This window comes from Lissotriton vulgaris, chromosome 5 (assembly GCF_964263255.1).
Source record: "Lissotriton vulgaris chromosome 5, aLisVul1.2, whole genome shotgun sequence".
NCBI classification, from domain to species: Eukaryota; Metazoa; Chordata; class Amphibia; order Caudata; family Salamandridae; genus Lissotriton; species Lissotriton vulgaris.
Window position 1 is genome coordinate 355,316,966 of NC_141693.1, and position 22,866 is coordinate 355,339,831.

At 47.3% G+C, this 22,866-nt stretch overlaps 1 protein-coding gene across 28 annotated transcripts in view; it reads right to left on the minus strand.

Annotated features, from left to right (window-relative positions):
• EIF4G3 (eukaryotic translation initiation factor 4 gamma 3) overlaps positions 1-22,866 on the minus strand; it is a 1,432,461-nt gene that overhangs the window by 1,109,484 nt on the left and 300,111 nt on the right. The window lies entirely within an intron of this gene.

Consider the following 22,866-nt stretch of genomic DNA (forward strand, 5'->3'; position numbering starts at 1 on the left):
ATCTCTCTATCCCATTCCCTCATTCCCTCCCCCTGCTGCTCCCTGTCTTATCTCCTCCCTCTTCCTTTATCTCCTCTTCCTCCCCGGCACAGAAAGCTCTCGTGAACAGCAGTCCCTTCCCTCGCACCCTCTCCCTCCTGTCGCCCTGATCTCTATCACCAGTCCCCGCGCTCACATCATTCTCCTGTCTCTGCCCGCCTTTTCTTCTCACGGTCTCCTCTTTCTGTTTCCATCTTTTACGAACAGCCGTCTACCTCCCTGCCCTCTTCCCACAGTCTGCCTCTTCATCCCCCGCCATGATAAACTGTTGTTTTCCATGATGTGCAGAGCAGCACCGCCCGGCCCAGCCCCACTCCCAATCTCGTGTCTAGTTTCACTGGGGCAAAGTGTGTCTGAACTTCTTTCACGTTAAGCTTTAACTGCGTTTCTGCACTGTGGCCCACGGCGGTGTCCATCCTGTTTTCAGAGCACAATTTTCACAATCGCATGTCCACTGTTGGTGCTGACGGTTAATCATCCCTACCTTCGTTATGTGCTCACCCCGACCCCTCTAGCTCTCCATTTCATCATACTCTTGTCTCCTAATTTCTTGCCCTTTCTTTCAAGCTATTTTAAAAGTTTTGTTTTCATTCTTCAGTCCTTTTCCTGTTTTGCATTTTCTCTTCATACCCGTTTCTTCTTTTGTTGGTCCATTTTCTTTCTTTTTTCCTTATTTGTAATATCAATACATCTAAGTCACGTAAATACAAAACATGTTGCATTACAAATGCTATAGGTGTCACATTTGTGAAAGGTATAACTATTGGCATTGTAAATGACAAAGCTATTAATTTAGCTATTTTAAAAAATAACAAATAAAAAAAAAATTATTTATAAGACCAATACCTCAAACTTTCCTAATGCGAGCCCTATTGCATTTCCAATGCTTGTTTTTTATTTTATCTATGTTCTACAGCAGCGCAGGTCCGGGGCAAGCCAACAGACAACTAACAGAGGGAAGGAGAATGGGAGCAAGCCATCACAGACAACAAATGGAGGAAGAATGGCGATAACCAACAGGAACAACAAATGGAAGGATGGAGAATGGGAGCAAGCCAACATTTTGTAGGACATAATATTGCTTGTTTCATCTAGGTAGAAGTACACTTAGGAGCCAGCGGAAAAAGAAGCACTCCGAGTGCTTAAATCCAAAGAAAAAAGCAGTGCCTAAAACAATGACCAGTGAAAGGACGTAAGTAATACATCCATACTCCAAAAGAGGGACAAAAAGGAAGGGAGCCTACAGCAGCTGATCAATAAGAAGCAAACAAATGACCCTCACAATGAAGCCAACCAATAGTAAGCAAGGGGTGGTCTCTAAGCCCACTGATAGAAAGCAAAGGCCTCGAAGAAACGGTGCATGTGCTGTCTAGGCAAAACCTACAAACAGGCACTTACATTTAGAAGCTTTTTTGGGTGCAGTGCAAGGCTATAATACAGACTGGCAAACACTGCAAGATCAGATTGGCTTACTGACCCGATACGATGACAGTTCTGTCTTTTTGACTAGAAAAACAGATAACGCTGTAGAAACTCCCAAAAACAATCACAACACCTAACAGAAACTCCCTTATTTCCTAGATCTTCCATCAAATCGCTTGTGTTCAAGAATACAGAGAAAAAAAACCTCTTTGGGGAATATCTAGTGAGCTCTAGGTCCAGATAATTGTATTGAATTGTTGCATTTTTTTTAGCGCTTCATACTTGCAACAGAATTAAGTACTGCTGTACAGAGGAAGGGACACATTTTAATGCTTTTCAGAAGTCAAATGCTTGAACATTATTCGTATTCGAATAGGGACTGGGTTCCAATTCTTTCCCTTTTGAACTAGAAGAAACTTTTGCCTATCAAGGATTATTGATAGACGGGCATGGTCAAGTGTGGAAGCAAACTAAATGAAACTGCTCTAGTGTGATAGAAGTATGAGGTTTGTGCTGATGAATCCTGAAGAAATCATTGCAAAGGATAGCCTGCTGAGCCATCCACAACAGGCAGCATAAAAACATTGAAATGTGAGACCCGATATCAAGCTTAACATAGTAAAGCTGAGAAGCCTGTCCTTTTGTGAGCTCAGCCCCAAGAAGCCTGGCCGCTGCTGAATACTGAGGTGAATGCTAGGAGACAAGGTGCCCCGAGTTTACTGTACCTGTGAAACCCATGAGAGAGCATAATGGTCATTGGTCACCCTGAAAAAAAGTTATTGGCAAATAAAGGAAACCCCTAGTACTGCTATGACTGGAGACCAGTAACAACTGGACCTGCACTGGACTTTGCCTGAACCCTGTAGGAGATAGATTCCCTGAGCCGGAAAACAACAGCCCAAGGACCAAGAGTTGGCCACAGGAAGGTCCACTGCATCAGCTTAGCATCCTTTATCCCTTGCATCAGATCCTCTCCATTGTCTTCAATAGCGGTCCTGCCTACGCATATGGAAATGGACTGGAGACTGTTAAAATCGACAAGTATCTGTACCCCTGGACCTGTTTGGTCCCTTTGAATGGCTCCCTGTTCGTATCAGGACTACCTTATCTGGTTAAAGAAAAAACTATAATTGCAAGGTAATGTGTGAAAAATTGGTTGAATATATGTATACAGTATGATTGACTGAAAGAATGCATTAGTAGTGTATGGTGAATTTATAGGTAAAGATTTATGACGAAGTACGGCAGCGTGACACTGCAAGCTCTTTAGCTGCACTGCACTGTGGCACTTCCGAAGCACAGGGATGTGACATATGTACATGAATATGTTGCAACTCTCGGCTTCCCTCTGCACTTCTGTACAAACTGCAGCCATGCGGTGACACAGGCACCCTTGCACCATGGTGCAAGGATGTCTGTGTTGTGCAGAGATTGTTTTTGTGCAGGAAGGTGTCCCTTCCTGCACAAACACAATCAGTAAAGGCATTTTCCTCTCAACGAATGCAGTGGAATGCAGCATGCATTGAAAGAGGATAAAATGAGAAATGAAAACAATTCTCCTCGTTGCGCCTTGCTACACCAACTCTAGGATGGCGCAGCATTCACACACATCTCCAGATTTACGATTTCTCATAAATCTGGAGATGTGTCTTTTTCTATGGGTGTTGCGTGGGAACATCCACAGCAACACCTATGGAACGCCCCTTCAACGCAAAGTTCAGTGTATGAAGGGGTCGTATTTACAAGGAGAGGAAAAACCTCGCAGGGTGGCTTGTCCTCTCCTTGTAAATATGAAGGAGTGCCTGGCGCCATCACTACGTTACAAAAAGTGATATACTGATGGCACAGGGTGCTTGTAAATCTGCCCCTTAAGTGCTTAGGTATTGGCAGACTGATGCACATAGTGGGTGGGTGATTGGAGAATTGCATGAGACTGACAGGAGGTATCCTACGTTGCATGGGTACTACTTCAGTATTTAATGGAGTGGACCAATAGTATGTATCTGCTGAGAGATTTGTAGGGATTATGCACAGAATATTTTATGTGTACTTGTGTTGGTGCCTAGGTCATTTTAGAAGAATACCACTGGTAACTGGAATGATGACAGTGCTGCAAACAGAGTGAACACAATTTATAAGTGCTTACGTATTGGTGGAGTGATAGGATAAGTAGATAGTGGTAGATACGTGATTAAAGAAGTGCATGGGACAGACTGGACGATTCCTACACTGCATGAGTACTAACTGGGTATTTAGCAGAGTGTATCAATAGTATGTAGCTAGTTAGAGGTCTGCTTGGATAGTGCTCAAAATATTATAGCTGTACTTGTGTTAGTAGCTAGGCCATTCCATAAGTTCATGACTAGTAACTAGAATAATTACAGTGTTACAAACATAGTGTATAGTGAATGTATAAGTGCTTAGGTATTGGTAGAGTAATAGGATAATTAGATAGTGCTGGATGGGTAATTGGAGAAATGCATGGGACAGACAGGAGGATTCCTACACTGCATAGGTACTAGCTTGGTATTTAGAAGAGATTATCAATAGTTTGTAGCTGGTTAGAGGTGTCATGCATGGTGTAAGAAAATATTGTACCTGCACTTGTGTTAGTGACTACGACATTCCTTAAGTATACGACTTATAACTGGAGTATTTTCAGTGTTGCAAAGATTATGTGCTGAATTTATAAGTGCTTAGGCATTGGTGGAGTGATCGGATACGTAGGTAGTGCTGGATGGTTGAATGGAGAAGTGCATGGGACAGACAGAAGGATTCCTAGACTGCATAGATACTGAGTATTTAAAAGACTGTATCAATGCTATGTAGCTGATTAGAGGTCTGCATACATAGTGCACAGAATATTGTAGCTGTACTAGTTTTACTGGCTAGGCCATTACTTAGGTACATGACTAGTAACTAGAATCATTTCAGTGCTGCAAAGAGAGTACATCTTGAATTTATAAGTGCTTAGGTATTGCGGAGTGATATGATACTTAGATAGTGCTGGATGGGCGATTGGAGAAGTGCATAGGACAAACAGGAGGATTCCTAGGTTGCATGGATAGTACTTTACTAAGTAGCTGGTTAGATATATATATATATATATATTGCACAGCTGAATGTAGTTGTGCATTGATAGTGTTAGGATTACGTAATCTTACCTTGACAGTAATACATATCAACAAATGCTAAAAAAAAAATTCAGTTATTATAAGTGCTTAGGTATTGAAGTAATAGGATAAGTAGCTAGTGCTGGATGGGTGATTGGAGAAATGCATGGGACAGACAGGAGGATTCCCACACTGCATAGGTACCAACTGGATATTTAGAAGAGCGTATCAATAGTATGTAACTGGTTAAAGGTCTGCATGCATAGTGTACAAAATATTGTAGCTGCAGTTGTATTAGTGACTAGGCCATTCTGTAAGTATGCGACTAATAACTGGAGTAATGTCAGTGCTGCAAAGAGTGCATGCTCAATTTATAAGTGCTTAGGTATTGGTGAAGTGATAGGATACGTAGATAGTGCTGGTTGGATGAATGGAGAACTGCATGGGACAGACAGAAGGATTCCTAGACTGTATAGGTACCAACTGAGTATTTAAAAGACTATCAATGCTATGTAGCTAATTAGAGGTCAGCATGCATAGTGCACAGAATATTGTAGCTGTACTAGTTTTTCTGGCTAGGCCATTCCTTAGGTACATGACTAGTAACTAGAATAATTTCATTGCTGCAAAGAGAGTACATCTTGAAAGGTAAGTGCTTAGGTATTGGCGGAGTGATAGGATATGTAGATAGTGCTGGATGGGTGATTAGAGAAATACATAGCAAAGACAGAAGGATTCCAACACTACATAAATATTAACTGGGTATTTATAAGAGCATATTAATAGTATGTAGCTTGTTGGAGATCTGCATGCATAGTGTACAAAACATTGTAACTGTACTTGGGTTAGTGGCTAGGCCATTCCTTAAGTATATGACTAATAACTGTTGTAATTTCAGTGCTGCAAAGAGAGTTCTTGCTAAATTTATAAGTGCTTAGGTATCAGCAGAGTGATAGGATACGTACATAGTGCTGGATGGGTGAATGGACAAGTGCATGGGACAGACAGAAGGATTCCTAGACTGCATAGGTACTCAGTATATAAAAGACTGTATCAATGCTATATAGCTGATTAGAGGTCTGCATGCATAGTGCACAGAATATTGTAGCTGTACTAGTCTTGGTGTGTCTATGGTTTCGAGAATGGTAATCTGCATTTTAGGGTGTGAGGAGGTACATCAGATGATCATGTGGATGATGTCATCAGTGATGTCATTTGAGATGTCATCAGTGATGTCACTGACCATGTTATGAGTGATGTAATATGTGACATCATCAGCAGTGCATTGCGGGGGCACAATTTATAGTTAGCACAACTAACTATAACAGCAGAATTTCTCTTGTTTTGTACGAGTTAAATGTCCAACTATGACGTCCATGAAACCTGTAGGTCTCGCTGGAATAGCATCCGAAGGATGCGTCCAGCTGGAGACGAATAGCCGCCCGTCTCGGGGGAATTAGGGACAAGAGGGTGTTACGAGCTTTTCTGCCGGATTTGGGTGCGCGCACGTTCCGTCCCGCGCCGTGCACATCCCTCCGATTTCTTGAAGTTGGCACACATGCGCGCGCATATACACACACACACAGACAGACAGGCACTCGCTCGCTCACACACACCCCCTCCCCCCCCCCACAGTCATCGGCCTCTTTTAAACACACTCACACGCATACACACATGCATACACACAGACTCCAAGACACATACACACACGCACGCTCACACACATACACAGCCCCCCGCCGCCGCACGCGGACACACACACATGCCGCCCGCCCTCGCAGCTCAGCAACAAGGCGAAGCCCCACTCACCGGCTTCCTTGGTGCGGCAGCTCTCCTCTCATCGGCAGCCTCCCTCCATCTCAGGGCGAGTGCACCGGGGCGCAGGGTAGGCTCCTGCCTGCTCCGGTGCTCAAAACAGCCGCGGCTCTTCCGTGGGAGGCGGGGTAGGCTCCCGCCCTCCTACTTCCGGTTTCCGGTTGTCCCGCCCGGCCTACCTGACTTCCTGGTCGCAGGCCGGCGGCGATGTTCGGTTTGTCCAAATGAATCTAAATTGTTCACAGCAAGTATATTAAATACTATTACTTGTTGTAACTTCTTGAAAGCCAAGGGGATAAAGAGTGGGCTTTGGTGGGGGCGAAGGGGAAGGGTGGAGAGGCGAGTAGGGTTATATTGCATTCCTTTAAACATGTTTTTTTTTTAATCTATTGCATCCAAAACATTTGTATTTTTCTGAGGCTACTACGAGTTTATTTGGGGTTTGCGACTTTGGGAACCGGGGCAGCAGGTGTAACCACCCGGCTCCCTCCGCTCCGCAGCAGGGATTTGCTGACCATTAATCGGTATGGCTGAGGTCAGTGGTCTGGGCTACATTTGAGGGTTTGGGGCGGGTCCCTATTGGCTCCTGACACAGACATCTCCAGAAGACAAACACAGCGCCAGTTCGCAGGGCTGCACGGGGGACATCCTGCCGGAGAACCCCAAGTGCACACTCGGCTCGAGCTCGCCTTCCACGCAGGCACACGCACTCCTAAATGTGTCGCGTCCTCTTACATTAACTCTTTAAAACGTGTTTCCCCCCTAGTCTCACAGCACCATAATCTCGTCCCAGCATCGTCCTCTTCCTGGAGATGACTCCTCCTCTGCACTTGCCGCACAAAACCCTTTCTCTCACTTTCACTGTCTTCATCCCGGCAAAACTTTAGGCTCCTCCCGCCTCACATAATAGCCTCTCTTCATCCATTAGTGGACAACAAGAGACAGCCTCTCGCACCCTACCTCACTAGCCCCGCCCCTCCCGGTCTCGGGGGGTTTGTTTTTCAGAGGACCGAGCCCTCCCCGTCTCCAATTGGGCAGTTCCGGTGTCCATCCCCCGAGGCGGTGCACGTTGCCCAGGTAGTCTGCTGCGCTTCAGTAAAGCGCGTTCCCTGTGTAACTCCAAGCTCTCCCCAGCGCCGCCTCCCTCCGGGTCACAGCTACAACTTCGCAAACAAAACTGGCAACTACCGACTCGTGAATTGTTTCCACTTTTAGAGGGGGTTCCCAAATTCAAGACTTGTCTTGCTACTTTTTTTTCAAGGATTATCATAAAAGAAGCATCTGTTCTGCTGCTGGGTTTGGATAAACAGCAACTTTCCTTGGATTTGTAAAGCTTTTTTTTGTCTGTGGTGATTTTTTTTTCCTCGCGTTTTATCTTCAGTGGATTTGTTGGGAAGCTTTGTACCTCCTCGGCATCACTTTCCCCTTAGGGAAGGCCACTGACCCCCCGCCGGGGTGTGAGCTACAGGAACCACCACCAGCAGCAGCAGCAGCGAAGGCGTCCTCCCCTCCAGGAGCAGAGATGGGCCACTTCACCCATTAGAGAGGGCAGCACCACTTCTCAAGAAAGGGGATTCCTGATCCGCGAAGCATGGGCTGCTCGATCCGCTCTCCTTTGTGCTTGGAATGAGACCAGCCCCGTAAAACTCCCACCCGGAATCCAACACCATGGATGTAACCATCTCGGAGCTCATGGGCTCCTTTCTGGAGTGCCCCCTGGTCACGTGGGTAGGTATCGTGTGTGTCTGTCTGTGTGGGGTGGGGGCACCGAAGTTCTCAGGCTGTGGGGGAGGCAGGGCGGCTGTCGTGAGCCAGACTCCCCGCTGCACCTTGTTCCATGTGAGCTGTGTCCAGAGAAAGTGGTCGTTAACCTTGAAAGAATAAATAGCGCTGTCTTTTCTTGTCGGTGGAGTCCTTTGGGGTACTTCTGTGTGTGCGCATTTCTTTGCTATCCCCGTTCTTGGTGCGTTTTCCTCCAGTGTAGTAACAACTCCATACATAAGTGCACAGGCTCACGCAGCAGAAGGACTGGAGTTGTGTGTTTTGGGCGTCCTCGCTGTTACTTTAGTTTTATTGTTGTGGCAGAGAAGGTTCTGCGCCCAAAATATTGTTCGTGAAATGAGTAGATTTTGCATTTTCTGTTGGGCAGTTACTAATGGTTTCTACCGGATGTTTTTTCCTTTTGAAGTCATCAGGCTTAAGTGCCGGAGAGCGGGTGGTAAGAATTGTCATTGACCAGGTTAAAAAACCCAACACCATTTAAAGTTATGACATGCTCTCAAGAAATATTATTAGTGACGAAAAAGCTGTACAGATATGTGTTGAACATGTCACTAACCCAATAATTCATATCCACGCAGGAAACGTAGGTGTTCCCAACACAAAACTCCTTCAGTGGATTTATTGCCTTCAGCGACTTGTTGTTGTTGGTATAACAGACGTCACACACATTGTGATGTGCACGACTGACCTTGTACGAAAGCTACAGCCACGCAGGCCAGCCAGATACACCAGGCATGCACGGGTCCCTCAAACACAGCAGGGCACGTTCTGCAGCCCAGGCAATGAACACGTGTCCTCGAGCGCCTGAAAGAGGGCCTTTGGGAGGGACAGCTGTGAGGCGAGGAGGCACTTGGCTGTGGGTGAGGGCTATTCGCAACACAAATAAATACCAACGGGAGTATTTGTGAAGCCAGTGCAGTTATCTGTGAACCCTCGCCCCCTGTGCCCGGTGTGTTAGAGGGCGGGCATTACAAGTCTGGAGTTAAAATACACGTCAGTTTGGTTGTGGGCGGATGCAAACGTGCCTACGTTACTGAACACCTGCTGCCTTGTTAACAGATGTAGGGTGTATTATCAAAGGCTTTGGGGGGATGGGTTGCTAAGTCTGTAAGAGGGTTTGTATTCAGTCACACATGGTTTCTTCTCAGCAGCCACCTTACTTTGTTCCACCCCGAGTCAATATTAACCCGCTTGGGGCAGAAGCGATTGGGGAGACGTTGGGGGTTGCTTAAGGTGTGAAGAATCACGACATGTTAATAACGTGTTCTTAACTTGTCTGGTGGTGTCTACGAGATACCTCGCACGGCTAATGCACCTGCTGCAGACTGATTTGGGCAACCATCCACCCAAGCAGGGAAACGTGTTATTTCACGTCAACGCTGCGCGTCTCCAGCACCGTGAATACCAATCCACCACTAGCTATATAAAACCTTCTTGTCTAATGGTGCACTATTTGTGAAACAGTTACCAGAACACGTATAGCTTTTTGAGCACACTTTGATTCATAAGGATGCCACATTCTTACAGTTCTACTTGTTCCTTTTTAGGTCTCGCTGGAGTAGCATCCGAAGGATGCGTCCAGCTAGAGACGTATAGCCGTCCGTCTCGGGGGAATTAGGGACAGGAGGGTGGCACGCGCTTCTGCTGCTGGATTTGCCTGCGCGAACGCGCACGTCGGCTCCGTCCACATTCTCAGCAATTCCCGCGCCGTGCACATCCTCGGGCTCTGATTTCTTGAAGTTCGCACACATACACACATGCGTGCGCATACACACACAGACAGACACTCGCTCGCTCACACACACCCCCTCCCCCCACAGTCATCGGCCTCTTTTAAACACACACACACGCATACACACACGCATGCACACAGACTCCAAGACACACACACACACGCACGCTCACACACATACAGAGCCCCCCGCCGCACGCGCACACACACACATGCCCCCCGCCCTCGCAGCTCAGCAACAAGGCGAAGCCCCACTCACCGGCTTCCTTGGTGCGGCAGCTCTCCTCTCATCGGCAGCTGCAGGGCTCCTCTATGCCGGTTACCAGGGGCTCTCCCTCACTCCTGGGAGCCTCGTGGAAGGCGCCGGCAGCAGGACTCTTCCTCCCTCCTTCTCAGGGCGAGTGCACCGGGGCGCAGGGTAGGCTCCTGCCTGCTCCGGTGCTCAAAACAGCCGCGGCTCTTTCGTGGGAGGCGGGGTAGGCTCCCGCCCTCCTACTTCCGGTTTCCGGTTGTCCGGCCCGGCCTGCCTGACTTCCTGGTCGCAGGCTGGCGGCGATGTTCGGTTTGTACCGGGCTGCGGCGGTGATGCGGGGAGACACACGAGGGGTAGGCTCCCTCCAGAATTTAATTATAAAGTGAGGTGACACTCGCTACAAGTGGAAATACGCTGCAATTTGGGGCAAATGCCGGGGTGGGCACCGGCTTGGAGCACCACGCGCTTCAACGGCAAACACAGCGCTCTCAAGCGCTAAGGAGGCAAATCCCGCGGCCAATGCCGGGTGGGCACTGGCCTCCTGCAACAAAGAGCTCCCAGGCGCTTCAGGGAAATGAAGCGCTCCCGAGCGCTAGGCAGGTGAATACAGAGCTCCCAAGCGCTATAAAACTTGTCGCTTCAGAGCCCCCACATCCTAAACATCTCACCACACACTGGAAGGGAGCAGGCTCTGGGGTCATCGGTCTAAAGCACTTTTCTAGTAAAAACATTATTCCACACAAACTGTCATCCAGAGACCCAGTACCCCTGATACTCTCCTGCAGCACTCTCACCACAGTGAGACTCGTGTGAAACCAATGACGTGTCAGAGGGAGAATGACACCAAAGGATGAACGGCAGAGGCTGCCCAGCAGAGATGTGAACCTATAATCTGCAGAGACACACACACACACACATATACATACACACACACACACATACGTACATACAAACACACACAAACAAACCCAAACACAAACACACACGCACACACACATACATACATATATGCACACGCACGCATGCACACAAAGTCACTGAAAACAAGCACTGGCGTTGCCAATAGGTCTCGCAGTAGGAAAGTTTGAGCTATTGGTTTTCTAAATGACATTTTATATTTATATATTGTTATTGGCATTGTCAATAACAATATATACATATAAAATGTTATTTACAAAACCAATAGCTCCAACTTTACTACTGCGAGACCTATTGGCAACGCCAGTGCTTGTTAATTAGAGAGGCCAGCGCAGCCTTCTGTGTGCTGTCCATCTGCTTCGCATCAGTCTGTTAGCTCAGCTGGAAGGGGTGACCCGCGAGCGTTTGTAATCCCCAAAGTTTTCAAAGACTAATTATGCCGAGGTCACACGTATGCATCCCACGGCAGGCGAGAGGAGAGTTTTACCTTTCTAGATGTGACCGTGCAAGTATTGGGTTCACTGTGTGGACTTGCGATTGTCTTCCGGTTGTTTTGCGGCTCGCCATCCAATGCCTCTGGCTTTAATTGTCTCAGGAGTCCCAGCCTTTCTGGCCTCCTTTTGTAGGATGTATTCCGGTGACTCCAAACATCAGAAGATGGTGAATACCCCGAGCGTTTTGAAAAAGGCGAGGGCGCTAAGAGCTAACAACACAAAATACATTGTGTCAAAAAATCGCATAAAGCATAGTGTCAAGTACGAGTGATCAGACGTTATTGGGTATTGAGCGTGATTAGCAACTGTGACCAGTTGTTAAATAATGTGCTGTTCTCAGTTGTTATATACAAGTCACAGAAAGGGAGAGGGAGGGGGTGGGCAACTCGAGCGAGGCTGTGCAATCCTGCAGCGTCCTTTTCATGGCCTCAAGCAACAGGATGACGGAAGGTGGGAAACGTGAGGTTGAGCGAAATCATCAAAAAATAAAAAAGGGAACAGGGAGGGAGACTGATGAAGGCAGAGAGAACGTAGTGAAGAGGGAATGATGAAGCAAGTAACCGAGGAGAGTAGGAAATTTAGTTACGTTAATACACGGGAAGGTCTCTAAAAAGAAAAGGGACGGGGAGAGACTATTGCCTTTTGGCATTGCCAGTGCTTGTTTTACTAGTGGAGGGAAGGTGTGTTCTGGCGGGGAGGAGGTGTCCTTGTCATCGTAGGGGTGGGGGCTGTTTTCTTGAGAGTGGGGGGTGGTATTCTTGAGCGTGCCGTGTGTGTGTGCTCTGGCGCACGCGAGCAAAGGAAGTAAATCACACAAATTGGAAAGAGGAAGATGGAAACCTGTTTTAAATGCAAGAAACAGCAATCTGCAAGAGGGAGGTAAAGAGGCTGGGAGTATCTGATAGTGGGTAAAGAGGCACGAAGCGTTTAGAAGGCTGTCTTGGGAGAAGAGTGGGAGGGAAGCCGGATGGGGGCGGGAGAGCCTGGGAATGCGAGCGAGGGGAGGAGTGCAGAGGCTGGGCTTGCATGCGACACGTCGGGCCTGATAAAAAATAGACATGAAATGAAGCAGCACAGTGAAAGTAAGAAGCACACAGTCCTCAGAAACTAAAACATGAAAAGAAATGCACATGAAATGAAGCAACACGGGGAAACTGAAAGTAAGAAGCACACAGTCCTCGGAAACGAAAACATGAATGAAGTGAAGCAACACGGGGAAACTGAAAGTAAGGCGGGCCTGCGGCCGGCCATGAATAATTAGGGGAGGAGAAGCTGCAGAGCGCACGCTGGGCGAAGCCCTTTGATGTGCTCTGCGGCCGTGAATGTGCGTGCTTGTTTAATCACGTGATTCACATGAACTTAAAGAAAACCGCGGCTGAAAGCCCTTGGTTTGAGGAGGATTTTGCCGACATGAATTCTCGCTCCGCTCAATGCGCTTGCGCGCATTGATCGGTCGCGAGACCTAAAAAGGACGAATTAACACTAGGTATCAATTACATTAAACAATGTTCCATGTGTAGCGCTTAACACAAAAACGAATGAATAGCCCCTGACAACTATCCAACCCTGCCAACTCTTTCCTGTATACCCGACCATATTGAATAATGGTATTAAAACAGAGACTTTTTAGGTCGATTCTGAGCAGCGCATGTGCTGCTCTTCCAAGCACGCTGTATTCAGGTATGGACTTGCTAAGATAAGCTTGCAGTTTTGTCCTATCGCTGAAGGTTGGTAGGTTGGAGAAGAAGTGTCTGGGGCGTCCTTTAAACAAGCATTTGCAATGCAATAGGTCTCACTTTTGCGAAAGTTTAAGCTATTAGCCTTGTAAATGATAATGCCTTTTATTTATGTTTTAAAAGCAAAAACATAAATAAAAGGCATTGCCATTTACAATGCCAATAGCTCTAACTTTAATAATGCGAGACCTATTGCATTGCAAATGCTTGTTTCAATGAATTTCTGAGGTTTTTTTAAATGCTAATTTCTAACTATAATGTCCCGGAAACATGTGTTTTTTTCAGTGAATTTTATATATATGTATTTAATTTCCTCTCACTCTTACAAGGAAGGAATCAGTACTCACATTGTAGTTTGGAATTATTTAACCTGCAAAGGACGTGATCCACTAGTTTGGGCTCGTCCGAACCTTGATAACGATACAAGACCTCATTGTAGCATCCTTATTTAAATGTACAAATGCCTTCAGTTGCCAACATTAACAAAGGACTACATATTACTTTAATCCAAATGCTGGCGGCCATATTGGCCTAGTCACGATGTGAAAATTCAGGAATTGATACAATAAAGTAAAGAAAACATGTGTTAATATGCACACAATGTAATTTCAGCATATCTTGCCCGTGACTGCCATACCTGTATGTTCGTCAACTTGACTCATTCATAATAAACATACTTAGTATTGCAAACATTAACATAAACAATGGACTACACATTACTTTAAAGTGAAAGGCTATCGGCCATATTAATCTGGGCACGTTACGTATTATAATGGTTCTTATATGAAAGAAAAGAAAAAAAAGGGGTGTTAATATACACACACTATACACACACTATCCCTAAATAAAGTTCTACCGATTATAGTTCCATTCCATTCACAGCTTATTTGAGATGTCATGAGTGATGTAACTGACCATGTCATGAATGATGTAATGTCTGAGGTCATTAGCAGTAATTGCGGGGGCGTAAATTATAGTTGGCTCCGGTAACTATAGCTGCTGAGTTTCACTGGATGTGTATGAGTGAAATCTGAGTCTAACTATACTGTCCCTGTAATCTTTCTTTTTTTCAGCAAATTTCTAGTTTTCTTTTAACGTTAAGTAATCACAATGGGTGGTGGGGGGTTGAAAGCAGGGCCTGGCATTGTGCTGCCCCCACCCAAGCTTGCTGCTCCTGCCTTCCCTCCTCCTAGCCATCCATTGTACAAGTCCATGGCCATGCTCCCTTATTATAGCCCTGCGTGGCCGTTTCTGCCACTGGCCTTACCGCATTCTCTGAAAAATTAGCTTGCTACCCCATCCACCTCCTCCCTATCCTCAGTTGTCTGAATCCATGGACTAGCCTCCTCCCTCCTGCCATGCATGGTCTGATGTGCTGCCACTGCCCTCCATTTAGCATGATGTACCAGTCCACTCCTGCCCCCCATTGCCCAATTCTATGCCTCATCATTGACCTTCTTCTTAGCCTCTGTGCTTAGCTTGCTGCCCCTATTCTCCTTCCCCCCTGCCCTCCGATGTCTGTGTGATGCCCCTGCTCCATCCTTTTTGCCCACCATGTTCCATGGACCTGGTACTCCTATCTACTCTGAGTGTTCTGTTGAGCTGCCACTCCCCTCCCACCTGCTTAGCATTGTCAGATGACTGTAACCTGTCCCTGCCACCTTCACCCTGCCTGTCCACATTCCATGCCCCTATGCCCTTTCTACTGTCCTCCATAGTCCATTTTACTGCCACACCCTTCTGCCCACCCTGGTCTATTGTGATGCAACTGCTCCTCCTGCCTGCCCTGCGTGGTCTGTTGAGAGGTCCCTTCCCTGGAACTTACTTGTCTGTGCCCAGGTTCTGACCCTCCCTTCTATCCTCCATGGTCCTTTGTGCATGCCCCTGCACCCTACTTCTTGCCCATCATAGCAATTGTGTTGCCACTAACCCTCCCGCTTGCCATGCATGGTCTCTGTGCTGCCACGGCCCCCCCACCTTCCCTGTGTGGTCAGCTAGCTGCCCCTGACCCCCTCCCACCTTCCCTCCATGGTCTATATGTATGCCGTTACAGTCTCACTGTTTCTCTCCATGGGGTGTCTTGCTTCTAGTGCCCATCCTGCTTGACCTCCATGGCCATCTTGCTGCTCCTGCCCTGCCCTGCCCCCTTGCCCCCCAGCCCTCTGTTTCCATGTGCAGACCCCTATTCCCTCCCTCCTGGCTTGTCTGTTCCATTGTAATGCCCCTGATCCGTCCCTCTTGCCCTTTATGGTCCGTTATGCTGCAGCTTTCTCTTCTGTACATTATGGTCAGCTAGCTACCATTGCCTCTTTCCCCACTGTTCTCGGTTGTCCATATGCATGGTCCTGTCCCCTCCCCATTGCTTTCTATGGATTGTTGTGCTGCACTCCCGTCCCGCATTCCCTGTGTGGTGTATTGTGCTGCTGCAAACCCTGATGCCTGGCCTGTAGGGTCAGTTTGGTGTACCTCTCCATGTCCCTCCTGTCCTCTGTTATCAGAGTCCATGTCCCTACCCCAATTCCTCCTGCCTTCCATGATCCAATGTATCATATTTGCTAACATTTTGAACTTGGTAAGAGGAAGATTTTGGAAAAAACTGCGGTATTGATTTTCCCCTTTGACTTACATTGAAAAAGAGGACATTGAAAAAGAGGAGATTGTAGACCGGAGACAGATCAAATTGGACGTTTCCTGGCTGAATCGGGTCTGTTGGAATGTATGGATGTACTACCACTGCCTCTTCCTTCTGCCCACAATGGTCTATTATATTGCCACAGCCTTTCTTGCCAGTCCTGTATTGTTGGTTTGTTGTCCCTGCCCCCCTTTCCACTGCCCTCCATAGTCTGTTGTACTGCCACTGCCCTTCCTGCTTGCCCAGTGGTCATATTGTTGCCTCTGCACCCTCCTACTTGCCTTCAATTTTCAGAGTCCGTGCCCCTGGCCTCTGCCTCTCAATAGTATCCTAATGAACAACTAGATATCTAACATTCTATATTTATTACAAAAGTGTGGAATGCCTGACGTCATCTTGATGTAATCAAAACTGTAATACCTAGAGCATTTCCTATATAAAACTGCAAAACCACAAAAAAAAAGTGTTTTGCACACTTCGTTCATTGGGCTACATGTGGGCTACATCTGGGTGATATCTGTACTATATTTGGGCTCTTGTCTCTGGTAGCCATCTTGGAAGATTTATTTGTTATGAAGTTTTCCTCATTTCCTCATTTACTACAGTCTCCTCAATAGGAAACACTTTCAGTTTTTTACTTCGATTCTATCAAGAAGGCATTCAGATGTGTCACACATTTGCCATAAATTCAGAATGTTAGCACTCTAGTTGTGTATTAGATCACTGTAGTAAAGCAACTGCTTACCAGGGAAGTCTGCTTCTGGTATTGAAAGTTCATGTTTCAGTCTGCATGTCAGAATTTTTTAATGAAATAGAAGAGGATTTGAGAAGTCACTCAAAATGTGCGCTAATTGTTCTTTCTGCAGCACTAATCATACTTTCTATAGCAAAATGAACCCCCTCATTTCGTTCCTTTTTAAATTAAATGTTTTAAGAGTTACCACTTTATTCCAATCAAGATGGCTTCAGGTGTGCAATACGTTTGTCATAACTTAGACTGTCGGCGCTCTAGTTGTTCTTTGGAACACTCTGAGAAGCTGCAGTAGAACACAAAGGAATCAACTGACAGTCTCTGCCATTGTTGGATGTACATGTTTTACTGAGAATGTCAGACTTTCATTTCAAAAACTTTATTCGATCATTTAAAAAAAACAATCATAAAAGCACATATAATACATCAATTGTACAAGCATTGGTGAAATATTAAAAGTCATACAATCAGTAAAAAAAGAGGGGGCGGCAAAATATGAAATGGGCTGCTAATATAGCTGGAGACAAAGCATTCGTTATGTCAGACTTAATTCTCACAGAACTGAGAAAGATAATGTGAATTTACAGAAAATATGCTCTCAGTTTAGCTTATAGATCACCTTCCAAACCTCTGTGGGAAAAGCAAGAGAAAAAAGTTCATTCTCAAACATGATTCATGATATCCCAGCAGAAGGCTTTTTCACATGGTAAAATCACCTTAGAACACACCACAATCCCTAAAATGAGTATGGTACCATCAACAAATGATTTATAATGTAACTAAAGTCTTAAAACCTTCTATTAACTGCAATGCTTTTTAATGAGGTGCTATCATGTATATTGGTCCCAAGATGGCTGCCAACACTTCTTGGATAAAGTGCTGACAGCCAATCAGATCTCAAGATGATATGTGTGGTTAGGCTCCGCCCAGATATATATATTTCTTTTTCCATTAATATTTTAAAAACTACTGAACGGATTTACACCATTTAACAAAAAGGGCTCTTTCTGAACCAAGGGCTACCTTTTTGCCAAATTTGGTGCAATTCCGTTTAGCAATTCGGGCTGTAGCCGTGTCTAAAGTTTCCTATGGAAAATTGCATATAGAAAACACGTTTTGGGACCACCCTTTTTTCTCGGTCCCCGCTTGATGAATCACCCTGAAAGTTTGAAGATAGGAGCGGACCAGAGCGGGCCATAAGTTTTGAAAATTTCGCTAAGATTCGTCAATCGGCGCCAAAGTTATTGGGACTAGAATGTTGCAATTTTCCTAGGGTAACTAGGTCCTAACTATAACTACCTACTGGCGACCGCCAGTAGGTAATATACACACACACACACATATATATAAGTGTATGAGTTTGTGCCTACTATTCATGGGGACCTCCCTGGTCATAGCACAACATGCCTCCCATTGGTCGTCCGAAATCTGCGTGCCCAGGTCATGTTCCCATGCGGCGCGGACCGCCCCATCTGATGATGGAAGTGAGGACAAGCACAACTTGTAGAGTTTAGACACCACATGAGCCCCTGAGTTATTTTGTATGATGAATGTAAGTGCGGGATTATCATCAGGCGGAAGGGGCAACGTGGGAAATGTAGCTCTCAACAACGCTCGCAATCTCGTGAGTATGAAAGTATCCGTAAAGGTTCGATCAGTGAAACGGGGGTCCTCAGTCACAGAGAAGGCATGTCCATTGGGGAACAGGTCACCAACCGTGAGTAGCGGAATTTGGATAGCGACCGGCGCACCACAGATTCGCCCGTTATAGGGAGCCAGTGTGAGTTGGGTAACGGAACGGCAGATGAGTGCAGTGTGTCTATGTGCAGTAAGCGCCTGATCTTGTCCCAAGCCCAAGTCGTCGTAGCGAGCGGGAGTATGTTGTGAGGTTCTCGAGGTAGGCCCCTGGGGAGGACTGCGTTAAGTGGCACCGGGAGCGCCGCATCGGCCTCAGGTTTCAAATGTGGGATTCTGGCGTCCGGATGGTACCAATGGTGGGCATACGAGCATTGGGCGACCAAGTAGTAGAGATAGAAATCCGGGACCCCAAAGCCACCTGTCTCGTAAGGTAGTGTCAGTGTGCGCCAAGCTATGCGTGGGTTTCCCCACCCCCACACCAATCTCAACAGGGCAGAGCGTAATTGCGTGAAAAAAACCTTGCTTAGAGGGATTGGTATGTTATTGAAGAGGTACAAAAACCGGGGGAGAACTACCATCTTAACAATAGCGATACGTCCGGCCAACGACAGAGGGAGACGGAGCCATCTGTCAGTGTTGTCTTCCAGAAAATCTAGAGCTTGCCCGTAATTTAGACGAATGATGGACACAGTGTCAAGATGGACATGTATCCCAAGGTACTTGACAGATTCTTCACACCACTCCAATGGAAGGGAGCAAGGCCACGGTGAGGTGGCAGGGGTGAGCGGAAATAGTTGTGATTTGTGCCAATTGACCCTGAGGCCCGAGTATTCGCCAAATCGAAGGTCTGAATGCACTTGCCATGCCAGTGAGCAAATGCTGCTTTTGAAATGGCACTGCCTGTGTGAGGTTTAGTGTAGACGACTAATAACGGTACATTTTTTTTTTAAACTTTATTTTTGTAGCAGGAAGCACACGGATATCACCAGCCCTGGAACATTGTTTCCATTTCAAGCCCCGAGTCCATACATAGGTTATAACCTGTATCACGGCCCTTAAGCCAACATCCCGGAGGTCGGGCGGCGCATTCTTAATCAGTCACCAAAACATTTGATATAGTCCTCCTTTCGGGCTTTCCATGTCACGTCAAATCCCTGCATTTTATAATTTTATCCCCTCCCTCCCCCCCAACTGTGCTCTGTAAAACCGAGAAAATATTCCCCAACATGTAAATCGCCACATCATACCTTTCTTAGCACCTTAAAATGGATTCCCCATCCCCATAATCAGCGTCTCGCACTGCTCCGTCTCCTCCCTCCCAACAGCACTCTACAGAACATTACATTGCTCATCTCGTTGGTATCCCCTTAGCGCTGCTCACTTCCCCTATCTATGTCATTTCAGAGTAATTTTCGGTCCCAATCCTGTCTTTTGCCCTCGGTAAACAGTCTACCCCACATTACTGTCCCCCCTCAAGACCATGGTATTGTCTCCATTTTGCCCACACTTTCCGGAACTTCCTTGGGAAACCTCTAGCCTTATATGTCACTCTTTCTGCCACCCTTTAGAGATCTAAACCCCTTCTCCATTCCTCTACCTCTGGTGTCTCTGCGGCTCCCCAGTGTTTCGCGATGTCCCTCTTGGCCACCACTAGTGCTAGTACCAGGAAAATGAGTAGCGCGCGTGGCAGGTCCACCTCGTTTGTCATGCCCAACAATGCCAGCTTGGGGTCCCGCGCTAATTCCACACCCAGGACTTCCCCTAATTCCGTAAAGATGGGAGCCCAGTATATTTGTATTTTGTCGCAAGACCATATGGTGTGGTAAAAATCCCCTTGCTGCTGTCGGCATCTGAGACACGTGGGATCTGTTATTTTCCCAGCCTTGAGGAGACGTACTCTATCGAAGTATGTCCGGTGTAGCACATTCAACTGAATGAGCCGCAGCCTTGACTTGATCGCTACCTCCCGGGGGTGCATCAGGACTATCTCCCAGTCTAAGTCTTCCATCTCCCCCACATCTGCCTCCCAGATCCCTCTCAGTTTCCTTAAGTGACCTAGCATGTTGTTTGTTAGTGTCTTGTATGTGAGGGAGACCGCCTGATGTACCATCTGTTCCTGAAGGAGTCTAACTTCTAGTGGTGCGTATTCCGGTATGTCCGTGAGTGTGATATTTTGTGCCCTCCATGCATGTGCCAGCTGGGTGGGTTTGAAAAGTTGTGAGCGATGCAGTCCAAATTCCACCTGTAGCATGTTGAACGATTTCAATTCTCCCTTGCATATCACATCCCCAATATGTGAAATACCTATGTCGTCCCACCTTTGGAATCCCTTCAGTTTTTGTAATCTGACAGCCATTGGCACTGCCATAGCGGCGTCTGTCGTGTCAGTCTCCCCTCCCATCCCATACGTTTCGTAGCTCGTGTCCAGGCCCGCAGCGTGATCGTTGTTGCCGGTAGGAGCGACCTCCACGCCTTTCCCCCGTACAGGTAATAAAGTATGTTATGAGGCGACAGCTTGTGCCGCTCCAGTGCATATGTCGGGTGTTCGGCCGGGGCGTGAATCCAATCATTTACGGGTGTCAGGTGTTCCGCCCAGTAATACGCCTCTAGATTAGGTAATGAGATCCCCCGCTGTACTGGTGCCGTTGGAGTGTCTGGAGGGCAATTCGAGGTTGTTTCCCCAACCACAGGAACAAACGTAGGTCTGCATGTATTTTGGGGAGTGCGGTAGCCGGGAGTGGGTAGTACTCATTTTGAAGGGCATAGAGGAATTTTGGGAGGGTAATCATTTTATACATTGCTGCCCTTCCTATTTTTATTTTTATTTTTTTAAATATATTTTTATTGCAGGAATCAGTACATTTTTACAAAGCGACCAGCATTATAAATTCAATCAAAATCAGTAGACTACATCCCTCAGTCCCCCAACAGGATGAACCATTACACAGCCATTTAGCCCACAACCCAAGGGTCGGGCGGCGATATCCAATGGGGACTCAACAGGGAGTCGAAGCCGGTCCGGATGAGCCACTACCCGTCATCTGCTTTTCTAAACCATCCTTCAAAGAAAGCCAAAAGAAAACCCCTCCCTAAAAACACTATGAACTAAACCAAAACCCCCCCCAACCCCGCCATCAGTGCACGGTAACAGCCGTAGTAGGATCTGTGAGAGGACCCATGAGGAAAGCAGCAGACATGTAAAGTGCAATCGTCTATCGGGACTCGGGGCGAGCTGCATCATCACTTTCGGAATCGCTGGGAACGCAATAATCTCTGAGGGCCTGCACTAATGTCTCCCATTCTAGCGCTGCCTCCTGCGCCTTCTCGTTATGCTGTCTCCTAGCTAACTGGTATCGCAGCGTGCTTTCCCCCGCAGCCCATTTCAAGAGTTCACTGTGCCATCAGGCCCCCGTTGGACCAGCCCGTGCCTTCCAATTCCTGGTCACCTCCCGTTTAGCAAGGAGAAGCCCCAGATCAATGAATTTACTAGTGATTTTATTTTTGGGGGTATGTGGGAACCAGTGCAGGAGCCCCACTGCCGCATCAACTGATAAGGATCTCCCCGTTACCTCCTCTAGGGTATCCCCCACTTCCAGCCAGTAGGAGGATAGCCCCGGGCAGGACCACAACATATGAAGAAGGTCCGCATCGGGCGCCAGGCACCTGGGGCAGCTTGCGGAGTCCGTGGCAAAATATTGTTGGATCTTCGCCGGGGTCAGATATGCCCTATGGAGTATGTAGTAGTGGACCAATTGAAAGCGGGCGTGGCGCGTGCCCTTCCAGGCCCGCCTCATGAGTTGGGACCAGGTCGTCTCCGGGATCTCCTTCCCTATGTCTCCCTCCCAACGGGTCCTTATGGTAGTGAGGGGGGCCAACCCCTCATTGAGCAGTCTGCCGTATAGGCAAGTGACCGCCTTAACAGTTCCCGCAGACATCATAACGTACTGGCACACCGGAGAAGTAGGAGGTTCCTCCTGCCCGTGCTTCCAGTGTGCCTGAATCGCTCGGACCAGGACCGAGTGCAAGAGAAAATCACCGCGAGGAACCTCGAAGCGATCAATGAGCTCCTGAAAGGGCAAAAGCGCCCCGTCCTCGTAAAGGTCCCCCACCAACTGTAGGCCCGCGTCCTCCCAATCCGCCAATCGTGACCAATCACCGCCATGAGGCAGGGCCATCAGCATGCCCAGAGGTATTTCGGGTGCATACGGTATCCGCAACTGGCCCCGGGCGTGGGCTCGGTTCCAACACAAGCGAATGGTCTTCTCTTCAAGCGTCAGGTCCTGCAAGGCCAAACGCTGTCGCAGTGCTATGAAGGAGAGAACATGCCTAGCTATCCCTGTGCCCCTCCTATCTTCTGGGCCTCGGAATTCCCTGGCGACCTCCTGGGTGAAAGTCTGCAGCTGCGCTGCCAAGTAATACTTTTCAAAGTCCGGCACCGCCAGCCCACCCTCAGCCTTCGGCCTCGTCAGGGTCTTGACCCACTCGTCGGCGGCCCGAACCCCAGAGGAACCCGACCACCATGGACCGTAACAGTCGAAATG